This window comes from Genypterus blacodes, unplaced genomic scaffold, assembly GCF_046128005.1.
Source record: "Genypterus blacodes isolate CSIRO-AG114 ecotype Tasmania unplaced genomic scaffold, CSIRO-AGI_Gbla_v1 ptg000158l_1, whole genome shotgun sequence".
Lineage (NCBI taxonomy): Eukaryota > Metazoa > Chordata > Actinopteri > Ophidiiformes > Ophidiidae > Genypterus > Genypterus blacodes.
Genome location: NW_027466959.1, coordinates 135,130 through 153,550, shown reverse-complemented (window position 1 = coordinate 153,550; position 18,421 = coordinate 135,130). Strand labels below are relative to the sequence as shown.

General features: G+C 43.0%; 1 long non-coding RNA gene across 1 annotated transcript in view; it reads left to right on the top strand.

The window, feature by feature from the left end:
- LOC143013759 (uncharacterized) overlaps window positions 1–14,014 on the top strand; it is a 58,994-nt gene extending 44,980 nt beyond the window's left edge. Inside the window, exons 2-3 of the long non-coding RNA XR_012965216.1 lie at window positions 3,281–3,358; window positions 13,534–14,014. This is a non-coding gene — a long non-coding RNA (uncharacterized LOC143013759). The remainder of the gene's footprint in view (window positions 1–3,280; window positions 3,359–13,533) is intronic.
- Window positions 14,015–18,421: the final 4,407 nt, after the last annotated feature.

The window sequence follows — 18,421 nt, the reverse complement described above, 5'->3', positions numbered from 1 at the left end:
CTTGCTCGGGGGCACCTCGGCAGGGACTTGAACCTGTGACCCTCCGGTTCCCAAGCGGCAACTCTACCCACTGAGCTACTGCCTCCCCACATAGAAGCACAGAGGGGAGTTTAAAAGTGTAAAATGCTGCACTGAGTTTTAGTTGTAGATGATTCTCAAGCCCTTTGCTGCTGACTACATAACAAAAGTGAAATAGTGGAAATGGTACAAGTAGGCGGGGCTAAAGAAGGCTACAGTAAATATCAAACATCCTCTGTTCCTCTCTCATTACCTCCAGTGATGTCTCTCTCTCTCTCTCTCTCTCTCTCTCTCTCTCTCTCTCTGTGTTCTCTGTGGTGGAATCGTCCTCCACCTGGACTTTAGATGCATGTAAGCTCTGTAGGAAAGCGGCACGTGGCTTTGATCTCCATCTCTGTCACATATCTGATTTACTCATGTTCTCCTTCTCTCCATGTACCGATGCTTTGTGGTCAAAGTGTGATAGGAATAAGAAGTCTGGTGTGAGAAGCAGCAGCCTAGAAACCTAGCTGGGGAGTTGAGACCAAGCCTAGAGATCTGAGCGTTCTTCATGTCTGACTGTTGTGTTATGTTTCCACCTTATTGCTCTTCTCTTAACCCCCAGGTTGCTCTGTAAAGTCTCAGTTTATGTATTTTATTTATTTATGCCAACTGTTATAAGTTATTTGAATGTTGGACCCAGTTATGTGGAACAGACACCAGTACATGGAATCAGGTGGTTAACAAACACAAACCAGGATGAAGCTGGGCGCTGCTGCTGGAGACGCTGAACACGGAACGCTTGACGAAGCGAGAGTGAGTGGATCCCAAAAACAGAATCCAGGAGCACAGGAAAAACAAAAGGTCCACTCACTAAAACAGAACAGCGCAGCATGGAAGGGCCAACTCAAAACTCCATGGAACAAGCCGGAACTGGAATCGAAGCAAAGTAAAACTCATGGAGGCATCAGACCGGAGCACTGTAAAGGCATAACAGCTAGTTTGCTATGGGAAGAGATTCCTATCTTAATCCAGGAGTGTGTGGTGATCCGTCTTTCCAGAGCAGAATTCATTTCTTCACCAGCCGTCTCATTCAAAATGTCTCTGCTTGCACTTAAAGCTCAGCTGCTCGCACTCAGAATTGTCGTTCCATTCGCTTGGATTTGCCGTGTTTATGTTGTCGGCTTTAGGACTTTTTCTGTGTGCTTGGATTTTTTGTGCGACAACTCAAAAGTCCTCAGCCAATAGAATGGCAGGAGTTTCTTTGACCAATGCAATCATGCTGCCTACAATCAATGTCAGCCAGAGTCACAGGGTCACCAAACCAGCCCTAACCCAGTCCAACAGGCCTTTCAGGTCAAGTCTGGCCCTGGTAACCATCGGCACCCAGCTCACTGAGGGCAGTAATGTTCATCCATCCATTTCAGTTGATTGATGAGCATACAGTGCACCAAAAAGTGAAGGTTCTCAGCAAAAATGACCTAAGTTACCTAGGTAACCTCGACCACAATCTCACACTTACCTTAAAGTGGGATAAGTATTGGTTGTATGATTGTTAAATTGTGGTTTACACAAAAAACCTTCTAAAGAATGATGTACTGTGATTTGTGATACTGCCAGTTTACTTCAGTCCTGCAGTCATGAACACACCTCACACACCACCAAGTCTCCTTAAAACACTGAACTCTACCTGAAATGATAAGGTAACTTTACTCTTATATGTTCCTTATCTTAAATAGCTGAAATGGCTGCTGTAGGTTTATATTCAGAGGACTAAGCATGGGGAGCCTTCCCTCTGCACTGCAGGGCTCCTGGCTCTGCGGCTGAATATCAATTTGGTAACAACTCATCATCCTTACAAATAACAATCTAAAATCATAATCCTGAAGATAGACTTGGTGTCTCTGTAAATGCGGCATTAACTGGTATAGTGTTGGCATTTCGCCCACTCTTCCCCCCCTCTTCACACACACACACACACACACAGGCACACACACGCCAACTTCCACCCCTCCTCATTTTCACGCTTATAAATTTCAATGCCGTTTCCCTCTGAAACACTCCATACAATTTCCCCTGACTCACCGCTTTTCTTTTAACGTCTCATCGCAAACCCAGTGTGTGATGTCCTCACTCCAGCTCAATGACCTTGTTGAGGGGAAAATTAATTTTAGAGAGAGAGAGAGAGAGAGATAGGGTAAGAGCAAAATCTGAATCAACAGATAAATGGTTCACCTCATCTCTGGTTGGATCAGTCAGCTGAGGACTGATGTGCTCCTGGACACACACACACACACACGCACACGCACACACACACACACACGCACACGCACACACACACACACACACTCATCTGTCTCCCGTCTGTCACTTCTGAGATTGTGAAACCTGAACTGTAACTTTTTCCCGATGACAAACGGAGGCGTGTGTAATGCCTCATCATTAAGGCTCTTCTTCATGTGCTGCTAGAACAAACTGGTGACAGCTTGTAAACACATTGACGAGTACGCCCCACTTTGTCTCCTGCCAATTCAGATCTGTGAAAATATGCAGCAGGTCACACATCAAAGGAGGCTGCTGCTTCCTCTACCTCATCATTCAGACCAAATCCATGCAAAATGTAATTACAAATGAGACAGAATTAGCAGAAGTATAGAATCTGAAGCATCCATACTCTGCATAAGCAACCCTCTCTCCTAGAATTTACATTTCTATATAATTCCGAGCTGGAGATAGCCGTTTTATTTCTTGTTGCGTCAAAGCAGTGCATGTTCTCAGGATGGACTTGGCAGAAGCAGCGCCGGATTCTTCTAGCATACAGTATATAAGTAATAAAGTAAAACACCCACACCAATCTATTCCAAGCCTGGAGCTAGGAGCTTCAAACAATGAGCAGATGTTAATATTACCTTGAGAAGAATAAGAAGTGCAGAAAGTTCCTTCACTGTGTGGAAACGCAGGATAATATAAAGAACAGATCCTGCAGATGGAAGTCGAGCCTTAATACGACACACACACACACACGCACACGTGCACGCACACACACACACACACACACACACACACACACACACACACACACACACACACACGACGTATGACCGAAGCCCATGTGCACAGAAGTCTCAGGTGTGTCTCTTATCTCAAGGTCTCCACCTATAAAGGTCATCCATGTCCAGACACCATGAACATGCTTTGTTGCGTGTGACCATCATGTCTTCAGCTGATAATTATCTTTCCAATGGAACTGCTCAAAGGACATTCTCCACGTCTTTGTTTGCAGAAGGAGTCAACGTGAGAAGAAGAACGACGAGCTTGAGTTCCTCAGAAGAAGAAGACCAAAACATCAACAACATAGAAGGTGAGTGAGTATGGAACTTCATCACTCAAGGAGAGCTGTGGCAGTACAGTCACTCTCCTGCATGTGTAGGTGGACACGGAGTCATCGCTCCCTGTTAAAGCTGTGTGTCCGCCATCTCAGGTGAGAGGAGAGATTCTTCTGCACCGTGTGGCAACTTTAACAAAAGAGTTCCTTTAGTTCAGTGGTTCCCAAACTTTTTCTGCAGGGCCCCCCTTTTATAGATCATAATTGTTTCACGCCTCCCACATAAGTCTCTCTCTTTCCCCCCAACGTGTGTGTGTGTGTGTGTGTGTGTGTGTGTGTGTGTGTGTGTGTGTGCGTGTGTGTGTGTGCGCGAACATGTATGAGTGAAGGTTTCTTTGTAAAACTTATCTGCCTAAATCTTTTGTGAACTCGAGACAGAAACATCACTATGCATTATTCCCTCGCCTCCCTAAAGTCCCCAACCACACCGAACACACACACACAACAAACACACTTTTCTAATAGAATCCGTGAGAGCGATGGTCTCTTTGGATGTTCCATTCATCTCCCACTTTGAAAGCCCAACAATAGGCAGCCTGTGTGTGAATCTCTGCATATGTCACAGATGATGTACCGCTAAAACATGTTTGTGCTTATGATGGACACTTACACAGAGCCCGCCGCTTGATGTATGCAAAGGAATTACCATGCTGACATTCTGAGAGAAAAGGCCTCAGCAAAGGCATATCACCTGCTCTGATCTCGCTTTGATTGTTCATTTCACGTTAGCTCATGCACCACCTGCGCACACACACACACACACACACACACACACACACACACACACACACACACACACCGGATGCGGCCCGTTGACAGGCAGAGTCAAAGTAAGAAAGAAGAGTGGCAGAGACGGCGCCTATCACAGAGAAACACATCACTTTCTAATGAACGGTCCGCAGAGTCTGCCACCTTGTCCGGCTTTTGCAAATGTGACACTTTGCGAGGCAATCTGCTGAACGAGACGGGGGGTCACGCCAGTCATCTTCCTCACGCTGTCTCCTGCAGATCCACTTCATAATCTGCTGTCAGCAGCCTGAGCAGGGGCGTCAGAAGTGACAGGTAAGAGTGTAGCGTTCACACGGGAACAGAGGGAATTCAAAGGCTCGGCTCTCGGTCCATTTTCAAAGCATATGGGCTTTGAACGTTGGAACAAAAATCATATTTCTGACAAAAACCCCAGCAGTTTATGACTTTGCTTATCTCCAGGGACTTATCGATTCAGCCCTGCTATCTTGTGGCTCGGCTTTTTAATTTTTTATCCGTGGCTCGTATGACTTTTTGTCTTCTCCCCCCTGATAGCATCTTCCCCAAGTTCAAATGCCAGATGGCTGGCACCGTCTTAATATTGGCAGTAGTTTAGATTATAAAGCCCCGTACTCACAAATCCACTGAAAGCCATTTTCCCCGTCCAAATAAAGAAGCTTTTACTCCCTGCTCACTCTGTTCCTCTCTGTTATCTGTTGCTGGAGGAGTCGCTCTTATCTGTAAAAGGACTTTTCCCTGGCACTTCTTTTACTGCTTGTTGTATCTCTCCGTCCTTTGAAACCTCATTCTCTCCTTCTCCTTGCTCGGACTTGTTAGTTCTTAGTTCGTCACCTGTTCCCATTTATTCCCTCATTTGTGGGAACGTCTGAAGAGTTATTATGAACGAGTAAAGTCCTAAATATGCAAATCACAGTTTCTAATGTTTTCCTGTGTATTAGAGAGAAATACAAGGACAGCAGCTCAGCGTCTTCAGCCGTGACTGCAGATTGTCAGTTAAACATCTTTGTGATGAGTCTGCAGCCCCATAACAAAGATATTTAGTAAAGCTTCAGTTAACAATGAAGACTACACACACACACACACACACACACACACACACACACACACACACACACCTAACTGTCCTAATGTTCCTGTGGCCAATCAAATGTCTTCTTTACTGCTGATCATCGACTGAATCATTAGGGGAAGTCAACTTTTATTTTTCTGTGAATGCCACATTAAAATGATTGAACATCTTTGTATTTATTTGATTATTTAATAGATTTTCACCAGCATCACAATGTTAAATGACACCCGTACTGTTCTGTGCAGAGCTCCATGTTTCATCTCTAGTTGGTCCTGGCATGTAGACATTTTGTTACCTTATGTTAGTCGCTGTGCCTCTGGTTCTGCTCTTTTAAATGGTTTGTGTACACTCATGCTGAGTGTTTGTGTTGGCAGATCACACTTTAGATGTTCTGTTTTCTAATGGGAACAAGTTTACATCCACTCCTTGGATTTTGTGACAATAATGATGCGTTCTAGCGTTGTGGGTTCGTTCAGGAGAGTTTGATCTCACATACCTGCACTCCTTCTTCCTCCTTTAGCCATTTTAGAGACTTAGTTCTGAACTAATACCATGCTTCAGACAGATAACCAGTATTGAACAATGGGAGATCAAGTCAAGACGTCACATGACCCTCAACATCACATACAGAACCTTTCATTCCTATGTAAGACAAGCAGAACAACGCAGCGAACAGAAAAGCATCGCTGTGAGAGATTCAATCCACAGCTGTGTGTCCTTGATGAAACTAATGTTTGACTCAAGGTCTTCATAATTCTGACATTCTGCTTTTGTATTGCATTAATATTGTTTCTATTGTAAGTATTTATTCCAGTAAATAGATTTGGGACCTTGACTGTTGCTCTGCTTAAAATGATGTGACTTTTTTTCCCGCCCATTGTTGAATATTTAAACTAACCTTGTTAGATCAAGGTTGGAGGTTAGAAATGTTTTTTACAAATCTATCTCCCACGAAAAAAACTTCTTTGTGACTTGTTGGAAAATGAAAAGAAATTGACGGTAAATCATGAGGCTGACACAGAAATCATCCACCATCACTACAGAATTGGCTGAGGACTTAACCGGCACAGAAGAGAGACAACATAATCAGACTACATATTACAATACAACGAATAGTGTTTTTAACCCAGGATGTTCTGTGTTCATTCTGATGCTCACAATAAAGTCTCTAATCCTCAGAGACCAAATACATTAGTGGCATCAAAATGATACAAAATGGAAATATTGTAATGTCAGCTATTGTTATACACACATTTTTTCCCACAAAGGTATTTATTTTGTTCATTTGGACACATTGGTATTTTATGCAGAGTTTAAAATAAGATTCTGTGGTTCAGCACAATGTTTGGACGCACAAACTGTCACCACCTCATTGTTTAAGAGGTGGGTTTTTATTTTGACATTCTATCAAGATTAAAGAAAACTATTTCCAATATTATTTACCTTTGTACAATGCAAAAAACACAATTATTTATCTATTGACTATTTTCACCTCAGCATTTACATCACTACTAATTCAGTTGTCAGTTTCTGCAAAGCAAATTTAAACCTGTACTTCTGAAATCTTACATATAATAAGTGAAACAATATATTACTATAATTTGTATCATTTAATTGCTGGTGTAGCATGTGACATGTAGCTTTAATGATGATATGCTGTAGTCGTAAGTTAGCAGTCAGATAAGATAAGAAGTCGTTGTGTGTAATCAGCAGATCCATGCCTGAATGTGACACAGTATGACATCATAACATGGACAGATCACTGCTCTGGCTGCTGCTCCAAAACAAATCCAACATCCAAACACGTTGCGCCATTTGAATCCCATTTGGTGAATGTTGACATGTTATTCATTATCTCTCAATAAGAGTTGTCAGATGCAGCTGTATCTTTTGCGTCAGAAAGAGGAAGAAAAGCTTTGACAGGCTTATTTATCTCGTGCTGTCTTGATATGTTTCCAGTTTGCTCGGGTTATGATTGTTCTTCCATTGTGTTTGCCTGCAGGCAAAGTTAGAAATCCATCTAATAAATGCTGAGCATAGTCCCCGATGTGGAATCTACAAAGAGGCTGGCTAAGGCAACGAGAGCGGGGAATCTGTGTAGCCTCCCATGTTTACGTAATGATTCATTAGATTCATTCAGATCCATGACAGCATGTGGCAGATCCTCCTGCGTTATGATTCTTTCATGTGTTCAAATGCTTCCATCATGTGTTAAGAATGATAATTAAAGCGGTGCTATGTCATTTAGTTTTGAAGCCCCCTACTGTTGAATTATTGTTAATTGCATCCATTCAGTTTGTGTTTCCCTTGGTTTCACTTTTATTTCAGTCCAAAACAACAATTTTGTCACGTAGCTCAGTCCTCTTAACCGTCTCCGCTGCATTGAGTGGCGCTACACAGCTCAGGTGTTTGTGTGTCTGTACTCACAAGCACACTCAAGACTGTCTTGGCGCTTGATCCAACCTGCAGACCAGCACTGTGACAGTCTTGTGTATGAATAAAAGCGTGTTTGAGACTTGAATCAAGCTGAAACCAAGAGGAATTCTGACTTAAAGGCTTCACAAAGGCCATTTGTTTGATTTTTAGCAGGATTCTTCAAAATTGTTCTGAATAGGTGTGAATTTGTATGGAAGGTTGGGGGCGAGGAGGAAACTCATTTCATTTTGGTACAATGCTCCACTCTGAATGGGGAAAGAAAACCAAGCATGCACTGTATTTTTCCCATGATGCATTATCAATCTGCTGCACATCTGGATGAAATGTTGATCACTGTAGCCTTCCCCCATCCCTCTTCCCCTCCTCTCCTCCATGGCAGACCCCTCCTCACCCTGCCCTCTCTCTCATCACTAACTAACCCCCCCCCCCCCCCCAATCAACATATTCATATTATACTCACCCAACATTTGGCTAAGCTCCTTCTGCCTTGGTGGGGGTATGATAACTAAGGAGTGCCCTTGAGATGGAGTAAAGGTTTTCTCATTGTGTATTTCTCTCTGCTTGGCTCCTAATGATCCAAGTGTCCCTCACTGCGTGTTCCCAGTTCAACCAACTTGACAAATGAGTCGGCTGACATTCTTTCATTTTCTGTGAGAAATGTTGTGACGAACGTTGACCACAGTCACCTCAATTCCCTGTGTGTCGGCATGGAAACGATGGCTGCAAGTGAAGCTTTGAGTTGCATTATCCATCAGCAACAATCACACAGTGTATTGATGCTGCTGTGTGTGCTGCCATGTTGATGCAACATCACCGCTGCTGCTCGGCGTTTTAAGGGGCATTAGGTAATCTATGACTCCCCGCAGACACATTCTGTGCTGGAGGGAAGTAAAACTCTCACTTATGCCCCTTTAGGTTTACGGATGATGGGAAAATACCATAGAAAGTCCAAACAGTGGCGATTCATTTTGTTTTGCAACCTGAGTTTGTGCTTTTCATTTTCTGTACATTGATCTCTGCAGCCTGAGGGAAAACGGTTGAAAGGTGAAGCTAAGATTAAGTTTGAGGTTCAGAATGTGGGAGGTGTGGTGTTACTGAGGGAGTAGAACTTCATGTTCACACTGCAAGCCGTGTAGGTGATGGGTTGCTTTAGTCTGATTGACTGAAGGCGGTGCTGAAGCCTGGACTGTGACTCTTTGCACCAACTAATCTCTGACAGGAAACAAAACACAAGAGGGCCGCCTTTACAATGCTTCTCAAAACAGTTCAAGTGGTAATTACATATCTTTAATGGAATATAAACAGAAACAACCATCAATAAAATTGCTTCAAGCTCGCCATCAACCCCGGCGATGCATGCAGCCGTTCTCCAATCGTTACGCCGCTGTTGTTTTCTGTTGCTTTGTCGTCTTTCAAAGTAAAGTTTAGTGATGTTTTGAATGGCTGCAATCAACTTCTCATTGATTATACACTAGCACAAAACAATCTGGTTGCCTTTAGTTTGCTGATTCTCTTCCACTGGTTGAAATACATCAAGAACCACAGCAGTAAAAGTAGAGATATTCTATTTGAAAGATTAAAGGCAACACACTACTGCATTACATGTAGCCAATTATAAGCAGCACCCATAGCTAATACTGCTGGTGTGTGATGTCACATCGGAAAGGTCAACAGTAATGGGTCAACGCTACATTCTGTTGAACTTTTAAGTAGAAGAAGAAACCTGGAATGCCATTGTCGTGAGTGCATTTGTGGGAGGTGCTTCCGCTTGGGAACCGGAGCGTCGCCGGTCCGAGCCCCTGCCGAGGTGCCCCTGAGCAAGGCACCAAACCCTCAATAGCTCCCCCCTCTGCGAAGGGTGGTAATGTAATGTAAGTCGCTTTGGATAAAAGCGTCTGCCAAATGATGGTAATGTGTGTAATGTAATGCATTTGTGGAGGATGTAGCACCGGTACGATGTCAAGAAGAACCTCTCAGCTCCGTACAAAAGAGCTTTCAGCAAATGTTCCACTTGACATGTCTAACCTGTAGCAATATTTACAAAAGTCTGTAAAAGACTTCACACTACTGGTTTCTCTCCTCACTCCGCTCTGTGAGAAGCAGCTTCCTCAGTGTGATTAGTGTTGAGAGCAGATGAGGTAGGCGCTGGTTCTCTAGCACCAGGTTTCTCTCTCTCTCTCTCTCTCTCTCTCTCTCTCAGTGTTGTGTGTTTAATGCAGTGTAACACCTGTGATGGGAGGTTCCTACTTGATAACCTAAATGACACAGAAATCACCCACCTCCCTTTCTACTTACTGTCTGGTCTTTAAACTCTATTGGTGCTCACTCACACAGATTCCTACTGTATATCAGATGGTGTCCTTTGATAAATGCAATCTCCCAAAGGACCTCGCCATTTGTCTCTTTTTCAATTTGCTCCCTGTTGTTGCCTCGGTTGCCAAGAACAGATAGAGGCCAGTAATAGCGTCCGCACAAACATGTTGGGTTTCAGATGTTTGCAGCACGCTCGGTGTCTCTGAGAACGTGTGTGTACGGGTCTCTCTTGTCTCACTACAATACCTGCGGGTGAACACACAATTTAAACAAGATTGTCAATCTTTGATCCGTTCAGATGAAGCAGAGAGCAGAGGTCAAGGGTTTATATTTGAAATCCAAATCGAACATGCGGAGACAGAGGGGAGGGGCAGGCAGGGAGGGAGGGACGGATCAATACCAGGCTTTAATATGTCAATCATAAACTACCTGGCCACTCTTTTAACCACTGGGAGCATTGTATTTACGCCTGAACCGTACAACTTTATGGTCAGTAAGATATACAACCAACATCCAAGTCCACACTATCATCAGAGTAAAAGGACCCAGAGGAGGTAAATCTGTCCGTCCAGCCGCCTCTGACTTTCCCTCTGAGGTCACTTTTATGAGTAAAGCCTGGTGTCCTGACCCGGCTCAGCCTCCCCTCCCTGGCTGAATATTACGTGGGTGAGGGAGTGACTCCGGGCCAAATCTCAGGTGATGGATTCTCCATGAAAAAAGGGGGCCAGATTGTGATAGATGGGCAGGTCCCTGAGCCATTTCTCAGCTGCCTGGGCCAGCTGGGCTACCTATGGTAATGGCCTTTACAGGACATTGCAGCAGAGTAGTCTTTATATTTGGAAAAGAGGGAGGTTGTCTGGATTGTGCCAAAGTCAACATTTAAGTCACCTCTATGAGACGAGAAATGAGTTTGTGTAGGCAGCACTGTTTTATATGCTGGAGCGAGTTTCATATTAAAGAGTGACAAGATGCTGGGTGTCTCTTATGCAAACACGCTGATGAACCAGCAAGTGGTCGTTTGTTATTTCCAGCAAGGTGGTCTTTCTTTCTTCTGCCTCTGCTGGGTTTATTTGCTTGTGGGGAAGATTACTCATAGAATCAAAGCTCGGTGTTAGAGTGGGCGTGTCACAGTGAAGAATCCCATACATTTCATCGCTGATCCAGATCCTGGGGCGAATCCAGGAATGTATGGATGTGTCACAATTCTTTTCAAGCCATTTTTCAATATTTGTGTTGATTTCTTTCAAAAGTTTATACCAATCTACAAAACACTCAAGCATATATTTATCCCATGATTGATTATCAAGGTACAATTCAAGGGACGATAGTGTAGTAAGAGTGTGCGGTGTAGTGTTTGCTTGTTGGGCCTTATGCACTCAGTCCCCCAACAAGTAGTTTAAAGTATACAAAGTGTTTGAGACACAAGGACAGGATGCAACCAACCACTATGCTGTTTCATCACATAAAGAGATTTGTATCCTTATTTTTCTTTTGCAATTTGGTCAGTGCAGTTGATAGAAAGCATACAAGAAAAAAAAGGTTTAACTTTTCTCCCCCCTCTCTATTCTTCTCGTGTGCCTGGCGCCCTGAGAGGCAGAAAAATAGGCTTGCCGTTTGAGCAGCTTATCTACTGCAACATATGAGGAGAGGAGCCCTGTGAAGTTCCAGGAGAATGTCTTGTTTTAATTGCTTCTTTAAAGCCTGAGCAGCTGCACAGGGGGAGAGGGGACATCTGTAAAATAGCATGGAGGCTCCGTATTGCACAGTGGGGGAACAGCGGGACTCTGTCCTTACGCTTACAAAGAGGTTATTCATAGGTGTTCATAAGTTGCTGCACAACAGCAGCATTGAGCAGAAACTTTATGCTTTCTGTTTCTTGGAAAAGAGGTTACATGATAGGGAAACATTTATAAAGTGCTTGAGAAATACTATGTTGTTTTATGGTGAAAGCAAAAGCTGTGTTTTTATACGAGTGTTTGAATATGAAAAATCTAGGATGACATCATGTTATGAATGTTGGATGATCTGGTGTAGACAAGAGTGGAGATGACCTAGACGACTCTCACTCAAACTGACTGACTTGAGACTTGACTTTAGACTTAAAGACACCACTTACTTGCGACTCCACTTGGACTTTAGCCTCCCGACTCCGACGTAAGTTCCCTAAACCAAAGATTATACATTATGAAACTATACACATATTGTCTTTGCCAGTACATGTGTGTATTGTGATCCAGATCATGGTTGTCTAGAAATTAAGATCATAAAAGCAACCCCAATTTGTTGAAACCAACCTCTCCATTTGTTGTCCTTGTCACTAGATGTCCTTGTTCAATGTAAACTGTATTGAATTGCATTATTTTCCCAAAAAACATTTGGGTGCATCAAGGGAAAATCAAATTAAAACAACGTGTTCCTTTATAAAATGAGTGGTTTACCATGAATGTATATTATCACGTGTAATATGCAAATCATTTATGTTATATTCTTAATATTTTGATTGATATATTTCTGAGAAAGAGTGAGCCTTACTCCAGGGATGACATGAACAGAACTAAAATCTTACAGTCAATACAGTGGGAAACATTGTCTCCTTCAAACTTCAAATCTCCTTTTTGGATTTATCTCCTTCAGTGTCTTTTTTTTCTTTTAACTGTAATTTAATATGCTTTCAAAAAAAGGCAACATTGAGAAGCAACTCTATATGACACGTCTGTCTGGTTCTCAAACTGAGAGAGGTGAACAGAAAGTCAAACAAAGTTAACACAAATGTCAAAAAGTCGGAGGAGTAAATCCTCTGTGACGATTGATCCCTGAGGCTTTGTGCATCAGTGGCTGACAAAAGTGTTCTGCTTAAATGAAACATGCCTCTGAGACACACAGGAGATTATCGCACCAAATGCTGAGAGCAGCCGCGCATCTTTGTTGTATTTTTATCAGTCAGAACCAATAACACTCGCTGTAGGTCGACTGTGAACATAAAAGAACTGGTAGTCTAAGAAGGTCTTGCACTGAGAATGTGGATCATTCTGGCCAACATCAGGAAATGCAGGAAAAATATTATCAGAAGCAGTCATATGATTAAATATGTATTTTTTTGTTTGATGAGTTTGATTGAGCATTTAGGATATTTCAGCCCAGTGCATCGTCTTACTGGGTTATTAAGTCATATTATCATTTTAATACCTCCAACAAGGGGGATATGTTGCCATCAGCATTTGTCTTTGAATATTTGGATGTACTTTTCCCAACACAAAGGCCAGGGATGAGTTTTTAATATCATGTCTCTGTGGATCCTCCTATGGATGGAATCTGATTTAGGAAAAACCTTTGAGCCCAGAAAATACCAGCACTTGCCACCAGGGGAATCAGGAGGTAGATGGAAGGGAGAGGGGGGTTGGGTTTTCTCTGGGATTAGGCAGATTGATGCGGCGTCTGCAGTGATGAGGAAGCTGTATTGGAACTGTCATGGTGAAGTGAAAGTGAACCCTGAAGGCAAAGCCACAGATCATGAGATTGGTTTGAGATTGCAGATACAAACGGCTGAAATGAGTTTCCTCCGCAGGTTGTTGGGACTTTGCCCTCAGGGACAGAGGAAGGAGCTCTGACATGAGGAAGGAGGTTGAGGTAGAACTGCGGCTCTTTCACACTGAGAGGAGTCAGCTGAGGCGGTCTGGACGTCTGATCCGGATGCTTCCCCATGAAACCTGGAATATCTGGACAAGGAGACGGACATCTTGTCTTCTTTTCTCATCATGCTTCCTCCACGACCTTTGTTGTCCTTGCAAGTACAGGCATGACCTATTTCTGAACAACTAAGTTACCAATCTTAATAGAAAAAGTTCAGACTGTGTATCCAATGACGGAGTATGGAAGGACTTATGGAGGTGCAGTTTAGGCCGGATTCAGATATCGATCCAGAGCTGGCAGATTAAAATATATGCCTGGACAGAGGTCAGTCTCAATATCCTCCTCTCCCTCTAACATGATGAAGCTCTGACACAAGATCTCTCTCAATTCTAATTTACGCTCTTTGCTCATTTTCATGTCACTGTGGATCTCATGCAAAGCTTTAGTAACTCCTCTTTATACTGCATATGAGCGCCTCACATCGTTTAAACCTTAAAGAATATAATTAGGCTAGTACTCAAAGGTTTGGTTCCCTATTATCTTTCTGTGGTATCTACAAAATTAAAAGGCTTTTAGGAATATTGTAGAAATATCTGTCATTATTGCTTCATACAATATGAAGCTGTGCTGGCCTTTAATAATCTATATTAGTAGAAACGTATCAAAAATAGCTTTAGGACTTTAAAAGAAACACATTTTATATTTTTACGGCGGCCCCCTTTAGCAGTTTGTGATTTATTTTTGGGGCAGCAGCATCAGAGAGGGGACAGACAGACAGACAGACAGACAGACAGACAGGCGGAGAGGAGCACAATAAGAAAGCAACGTGTGGAATAAATGGGCAGAGGGAAAATACAAGGCGTTCTCCCAGGAGCAACGTCTGCGTCTGAGACCTGCAGTCTGGCTCGCTCGGCTGACGTAGGAGCTGAAGTCAAGCCGGCGATAGAGTCTGCTGGTGCAAACATGCCGTTGTCCCTGTGTGTGTGTGTGTGTGTGTGTGTAGAAGCCGGGGCAGTGGGAGCTTCTGCGGTGATTAGCTGAACGCGCTCATCTGTTGTTTGAAAAGAATTGTAATTGGACGTTGGGTCAAGACCTTTTTTCTGGTTGCCATTCTTTTCTATTATCAATTTTGTTCCTCTCTAGCTTCCTTTGTGTTCTTCTCTCCTCAGCTTTTATTGTGAAAGCTTAAGCATAAGGCTGTGTGTTTATGAAGGACAGCACTGTTTATGGATGTCTTCTGTTGTTGTTCTCCCGTGGAAACATGTTGCCAGGAAACAACAAATGTAACACTGAATACATTTTCAACTTGATGGATTTGTTGTTTGCTTGTTGATAGTTTGTCTCTTCACTCCAAACTTCAGCATGTATGAAATTGAAAGGTTATAAAGGTCTGAATCAACTCAGTGTTCAGTGTTGGAATGTAATCACTCAAAATGTGATGGACTTGGATGGTTAGGTTTGGATCAGAGAGACTTGTGTTGAGGGAGATCTGATTGGATGTTGAGGCAGATCCTCGTCCAGTTTGTCCATCTTTTATAAACATTGCATGATATGACATTTGTGAATATTTGGACCTTTTGTTTGTATGAAAAAATGTTTTTACACATCATATTTTAAGTTATTGGTAAAAGTCTGGCTTAATTTAGGCAAAAAAAGCTCAATCTGAGGGCTGTTGAGCCTCTGCAGATTGATTCACTTTCAGAGAACCGTCGAGTTAAATTCCAGTTGTGTCGACTCCCTCTGACATGATCAGGGTCTGACAGGGTCTCTTCTTCATTTAGTCTGGGAAGTTGAAGCGCAATGTGAGATCTCGAGATGATAAAATCAAAAACCCACCAATTACATGACGTCACGATCCCAGTGGTCCATTTACTTCAGTGACCTTTCCTCATCCTAGAGTTATAATCCTGATTCTGAAGATACATGCCATGACTGAGACGACACAGAAGACACATGGGGCTCAAATGTGATCATTCACAATCCAGGTTCAAGATGCATGAAACAATTAAATGTAGATGGAGGATCTGTGTTTGTTGGTGTGTGTGTGTGTGTGTGTGTGTGTGTGAGTGTCGCCAGCTTTGAATAATCCTGGAATATTTCTAAATGTCCCAGATCCTCCTGCTGTATGTGGGATGACTGGCCTGCCGTGTTTGTTTTGGGTTGCCATGGTTACTGATTTGACAAAAATCTCAATTATATTTTATTCTCTTGATATCTCATAATGTTAATATTGTGTGTTTATGAAAGACAGCATTTGTTTCATGGGTACTAGTTGCCAGGAAACAACAAATCTCAAACTGTTTGCTGAAAGAATCGTCTGTAAACATCACGCATCCAAAAAGTCAAGTACACGCACACACACACACACACACACACGCACACACACACACACACACACACACACACACACACAAACAACAGGTCTTTACCAACTGGGTATCCACTGTTATTCTCCAGCTGGCTGTCAGAGAGAATATAATGCATTTGGCAGCAAAACGTCTGAAAACAACCTTCTTGATTTTGTTATTCTGTCCTAAACCAAGCAGAACAGTTTTACATTCCACCCTAGTGATTCATGAATAATCTAATTCCTCTTGCAGCTAATCACGGGCTTTGCTTCACACTCCTTCCCCTGGCGTCGCCGGGTTCCTCCTCGTCCCACCTTTGCTTTGCCTCCTCGCCGGAGTCTTCTCTCTGCACACACAACATAATGTCTGAACCAAGATTGTGGAAGAAATATTACCGAGCGGCGGGGCCATCCATCATCACGGCTGCCCGGGCTGTGAAATACAGGCCAGGCCCCGGCAACAATGAGTCCTATCTTGTATGTTAGACCTCATGCTTGTGTATTTATCACCTAAGCGGCTGCACAGTGTGTGTGTGTGTGTGTGTGTGATTCATTGAACAGTCTGGCTGATACAACATGCTGACTACATCTCTGGGCACTTGGCCCGCGTCCCTATCTATGATAATGCTCCACACCCTTTGCCCTCACAGAAGGAAGTGCATTCTGTGTGTTTCTCTTCTACTTCTTCTTCTTCTTTCTTACCATCGTTGTGTGTAGGAAACGTCAACACCCTGAGTTCAACCTCACACACATCACTGCCTCCTGAGGGATGATGTCTCCCAGGTATTTAATTTCTTAATGTTTGTGTTGATGCATATTGTCAATCACACACACACACACAGCAAACGGTCCAAATGGAAGCGTTCCAGTTCTTAGGCTGAATCTGGAGTGTAACACAGGAAGCACTGCACAAACGAGTCTTTGCTCCAGTGGCTCCACCAAGCCAGATGCTGTTTCCTCCGCTTGTTGACTTGTAGCAGGTCTCTGATGGTTTTATTACAACTGCATGCTTTTATTCAGTCGGCTTGGCTACTTTCCTTCCCAAGTTCATTATGCACACAATCTGTGACAGAGTACATTAGTTCTGTTCACTGTACAGCTGCCAGCCTCAGTAATCTAATAGTAATGTATAAATTTCCTCTGGCAGGCCAATAAAACTCAGATTAGTTTCCTGGGCGACGGTACAGCGGTGCAGCGTTTGACAGACGTGCGGAGAGAGAGCGCATTAGCATATCATGGGTGCGGACTCTCACGGGGGACGCAGCGCTCGCACATCACTTCCGCTGTCTCCGCTACTAGCAATACACGGAAAAGCACTGATTGGGTTAAGTAGTGCTTGATTTAATACAGGCTAGGGTAGGACTGGGGTGTCTTATAGGTTGATCAGTGTTTCAGGTAGGAGGGAGGAAGAAAGAAAAAGCCTCAAGGTGTCAAATGCATTATGCAAATCCCACAGCAAAATCAGTTTTTATACTTTTACACAGAAATCTGTAAAGTTTGTTATTGTTTTTTTTGGGGACGACGATGATAAAGACAAACAATACAAAGTTAACTCTGCAAGCTCCAATTCAATTGAGTGGAAATGCAACAAAAGTGTATTCTGGTCTTTTCCATTATTCATGAGAGCGACTTAGGTATATTCCTCTATGCTAAAATGAATAAACATGTATTTTCTCATAGGCAGGCACTGAGCTGTTGCCTGTTTAATAATAAAGGATATTTGCTGAGTTATAAGTCAGTCATTCCAGCAGAGTAATGGCCCTGCGTGATAAAAGAATGTGTGAGAATCGTCTCCCTGTCCATAAAATGAAATTCACACCCAGAGAGAGAGAGACGTCTTCTTAATCCTGATCGGACATAAGCGTATAAAGATCATCATCTTTATGGTGTAGTGTCCTGGCTGGATGGCTGTGGGTGGGAGGGTCACCTTCTTGAAGGAGGCGCCGGGAGGTAAAAATGATGTTTTGTGGGCTCGCTAACACCAAACTGCTTTTTCAAGGTCCCTCACACCTACTTTCTCTATTATTAAACGCCGAGCCTGAAGGCCTGCTCTATATTCATGACATAAACGCTGTTCATTCCTAATATTTGTGAATAGTTCCCATCGTGTTCCAGTAAACAGCAGCTGCCCCTCGCACCACTGGAGCTGCACTGGCACCTTTATTGATCTCCACGCAATAAAGGAGCACAGAAGTACCTCTGGAAATTAGATTTTTATACTACAGAAATATGCCTCCTGAAATTGCATTACCTTAGCACATTCATAACATTTTTTTCTTAAACAAAGTTAGAAATTAAATCCCAGTCCTGGGGGAGTTTCTGTTTTTCCTCCACTGCAGCTATCAACAAAACGATCCTTAGTAACTAAGGAGAAGTTTGTCTTGAGGTAACGTGTTCTTATTCATGAACATCAGCGCTCTTATTTGCCTCTTTGCTGTTGAGGTTGTTATAAAAGAAAAAGATGGAGTAAATATTT